Source organism: Myotis daubentonii, chromosome 3, assembly GCF_963259705.1.
Source record: "Myotis daubentonii chromosome 3, mMyoDau2.1, whole genome shotgun sequence".
NCBI lineage: Eukaryota > Metazoa > Chordata > Mammalia > Chiroptera > Vespertilionidae > Myotis > Myotis daubentonii.
In genome coordinates this window covers 147,391,326-147,395,603 of record NC_081842.1, presented here as the reverse complement: position 1 = coordinate 147,395,603, position 4,278 = coordinate 147,391,326, and the positions used below count along the sequence as shown (strand labels likewise).

The following is a 4,278-nucleotide window of genomic DNA, read 5'->3' as shown; positions in this document are numbered from 1 at the left end:
CTTCCCCTTCCCCTGTTCCCTAAGCCATAGCAGCAGCACAACTGAAGCGCTCCATGAGCTTTCGCTCACAGAGCAGAGATTCTCTTTGGGTCCCAGCTATTCCAAAACCTTGAGCTCCCAGAGCAGAGGGAGCAGCTGAGCAAACCTGGCAGCAAGCCATGCTCCTGGAGCAGCCCCTGAGTGGTCTTCCTTCCTGAATGACTCTCTCCATTTTCTCCTCTTCTTTGTGAATCTCCCTTATTAAACCCTAGAGGGAGGCCTTTCAATAGACCAGCATGTTCTCAGGAGATTTGGGCCAAGCTCCAACTTGAAACTCCTCAGACCCAAGCCAACCGTGGGCCTGCCTCCTCCTCCTCCTCTGATTCCCCTGCTTATGGTTTCCCACGATAAGGTGACATGCAATAAAACGAGGTGTGCCTGTATTTAATGTCAGTCCAGTTAAAATTCCAGGTTTCTGGGAACTGCACAAAATGATTTTATTTTTTTAATTTTAAAAATTATTTTATTATTAATATTTTTTAAACAAATGGCCCCAGGGATGGGGACCAGGGGAGCAGGGAGGAGGGGAAGCGAGGCCCCAGCCCCACAACCCCTTCCACCCATCCCTTTTCCCCTTATGTATTGATAATTTACATAAAAGGCCGGGGGTGCGGGGGTACAGGCAAGGGGAACTCCTTCAGCAGGGTGGAGGCAACCTAGGCTCCTTGTCCCCTGGGGACCCAGGCTCTTCTGCCGGTCGGTCGGAAGACCCTTCTCAGGAAGGTGGCCCTGTCTGCTCCCAAGGTTTCGGCATCCAGTGTAGGGAGTCAGGTGGGGAGGCCTGCTGGTGAAGGTCGATGTGCTGGGCACAGAAGGCATCGCTAGAGTGGAGGGTGGGGCTTTGGGATGGGAACTGAGGCCAGAGGAAGACCTTCCAGCTGGGGGAGTACATGATGCCCCGGCTCCCCTGAGGTTGCTGCTCAGTTTTCGATCATCCTGGAACGACTTTAGTTCTACTGGGTGAAGCTCGGCTTGCCCCAAGCTAGCGGAGAAGGGCCTGGCAGGTAAAGGCAGCACCCCAGAAGTCGGTGGAGGCTGCACAGCCAAACCGGGGGGCTGCAGAGCAGGACCCACAGGTAACAGAGAAAGGGGAGGTGGTGGCAGGGAGCCAAAGTTCACCACAGGCAGCTGGGAGTCCACCATGGGTGGAAGCATCTGCTGGCAGCCCCTGAGGGGAGGAGGCCACTCTGGCCACCAGGCTGCAGAGCAGCAGCATAAAAATCTGCGTGGGCTGGCAGATCCTGGCGCGCCTGAAGCGAGGGGCAGGCAGGGGGCTGCGGCAGGAGGCTGGAGAATAGAAGAAGGAAGGTGGAGGGGAGAGAACTCCAGCCGGCAACATCTCCAGCTCCGCTGCTTGCAGTGCTGAGAAGTCCAGAAACTGGCCCTTGACAGCTACACCCGAGAGCAGTGCTGAGAGGGGCGCCAGGACCGGGACCGGGTCTAGGAGCTCCGGGGGTGGGATGGCGATGGGACTGGTGGGGCGAATGGCGTCTCCCGTTTCCCTGCAGGGCTCGGATTAAGGACCCATCCAGGCAACTGCACAAAAAGGATTTTAAAGTTGTTGTGGAAAAATAAGCATGTGAATGAATTGTCAAAGTAATAAAAAAACCAAAAAGACAAAATCTCAAGAGGGGATTCACCTACCAGATGTTACAAGGTAGCTGAAGAAAGCGCTGCCATGGAAACAGCATGTGCTGCTGTGGGACATGGAGTCCTTCAGCTTCTGGAGGAAGATCTGAGCCTGGTGTCCCTGGGAACTGGGGTGGGGGGGTGGAGGGGGGGTCAGGAAAGAGGCCATTCACTTTGACGAGGGAAGGCCACGAGATGACCCAGAGTTATGTTGTGACAAAGTAACCTTAGCTCCTATATCAGTGAATGAAACATAAATTCAAAATGGCTTGGAAATCAAAATATAAGGAAAGCAAATGAAAACTATAAAATTGGCCAAGAATATGGAGGATGTTTGTTTAACCTTGCAGTAGGGAAGACTCTTTAAAGCAAGACAGTGTACAAAGGGAAAACAGCTAATTTTCAGGAAAAATCACTCTAGTAAGATTACAACTTACCTCCGTGCAGATGAACCCGGGTTGTGATCTGGTTACTGTGGAGATAAATGAAAATACATAAACTAAAAAAGTGTTGCTGACACTGAGCTTATCTTACACTAAATTCAGTCAATTTTTAGTCAATCTTGAGTACTGGCACCTCAGAGGCTCCTGGTCCAAGGAAAGGGGACAGCACGTGCGCATCCTCCCAACTCTGGTGACCTGAGTACCTGTGTTTTTCACTTTCCTTTTGTAAATAACCGGGAATGGGATTGCTGCTTCATGTGATAAATACTTATTTCAGTTTCTAAGAGAATGGCAAACGGCTTTCCAAAGTGGTGAAGCTTTCCTTTCCCACTAGCAATGTGGAGACTTCCAGTTTCCCTTCAGCGTCACCAACACTTGGTACTGCTGGCCTTTTGATTTTAGCCTCATAGTCCGCAGTGGTACTTTCTGCTATTCATCTGTACCCCCTAGTGCCAAATGAGGCCAATGATCTTTTTTTTTTTTTATCCTCACCTAAGGATACATTCTTACTGATTTTTGAGAGAGGAAGGAAGAGAGAGAGAGAGAGAGAGAGAGAGAGAGAGAGAGAGAGAGAGAGAGAGAGAGAGAGAGGGAGAGAGAGAGAAATGTGAGAAAAATGGACCCGTTACCTCCCTTACATGCCCAACTGGAGACGAAACCCACAACCTTTCCATGCACGGGCTGATGCTCCAACCCAATGAGACACCCGGCGGGGCAAGGTTGGGCATGCTCACATGTGTCCACCTTAGTAAACAGTTGTTTTCCCCATTTAAAAAACTTGGTCATTATTCTCATCATTGAGTTTTGAAAGTTCCTTATGTATTCTGGTTACAAGTATATCATTTGTAAGTATTTTGTTTGTGTCTGTGGCTTCTATTTTCATTTTCTGAATGGTGACTTTTGAGGGGCAAGTGTTTTAGTGTGTGATGAGCAGCAGCTCAAGACATGGACCTACCAGAGTCAGCCCTGCTGGCGGGATCCCATGCAGAGTGAGTATAGAAATGATGTAACACAAACATGTTACCACACACACTCACACTCACATGCACATCACACACACATCACACACACTTACACACACATAGGACAATGCCCACACAGAAGCCAAGAACTGTGACTAAGTGGTACTAGCCACAGGGTGATCTTGGGCCTTGTCCCAGCCCTGACTAAACAGGAATGATGAAACAAGGGCACATCCATACCTCTGGCCATATCTGTATACGAAGTGATGGAATTTTGTTCCTTGATGAGGCACCTGAGCTACGTCTGTGGCTTCCATTCCAAAAATTGTAAGTGCTCATCCCATTTGATACTAAAAAGGAGAAAAGAGGAAAAGGTCAGTTAGGAACCATCATCATCCACTGTAGGCACCTACCCAACTCCCCTGAGCTGCACCCTGGGGTGTCAAGTCCTCATCAAGTTAGGGGGGAGCTGCTGGACAGACGGCTACTGCACAGCCCACCTGGCCTTAAGGCAGCAGCCAGCAGCTCCTCACACTCTCCTGAGCCGCTGTCCCCTTCCCCTGGTCCCTGGAGGGGCTGCCCTGCCTGCTTCACAGCCCATAAAGTAAATATGGCCCTGTGAGTAGTGCCTGCCCAGCACACTAGTTATTAAGCCGATGCTCTGGCTTCAGCTGTGGCAGGAGCAGGCCCCCTTGGGGTGCTCGCCCAGGTGCAGGGAGCTCCACGGAGCAGAGCCTCATGCCCTGCCCTGAGCAGTCTCAACAAGTGCTGTTGCTTTTGTTGTGTTTGGACCTGACTTATCTGTCCTGATTCACTCCACCTGGCTCCTCCCGCATTCTTCCTCCTTCCCTCCCAACCTGGGAAACAGCTGGAGGATAGAAACTTGCACTTGGGTATATTCTGGTGGGTTTGCACAAATACCATCAAAATCAGCTTGTGCGCATGTCCTCTGTGTCTCCCAGAGCTCACACTTATTCTGAGTACATTTTATGTAAAACATTGAACCCTGACAGGACGATGAAGTAGGGGAGGCACAGCACAGAACTTGAAACCTCACAGATGAGGAACTTTGAGGCCTGAGTGCAAAGTACATGCTTTAAAAGGACGTCCACCAGTTTCTCCTCCAACATCAGCTCGGGGCGATTTCTAGAATCCTGCTCTTCCTTAATTTCACCCAGGATGCTCTCTGATCCATGTCCCACGAC

At 50.4% G+C, this 4,278-nt stretch overlaps 1 long non-coding RNA gene across 1 annotated transcript; it reads right to left on the bottom strand.

Annotated features, from left to right (window-relative positions):
• Positions 1-470: 470 nt before the first annotated feature.
• Positions 471-2,533, bottom strand: LOC132229432 (uncharacterized). Its single transcript, XR_009451683.1, has 3 exons — positions 2,106-2,533; positions 1,684-1,796; positions 471-1,575 (listed from the first exon to the last, which is right to left on the bottom strand). It is a non-coding gene; the product is annotated as an uncharacterized LOC132229432 (long non-coding RNA).
• Positions 2,534-4,278: the final 1,745 nt, after the last annotated feature.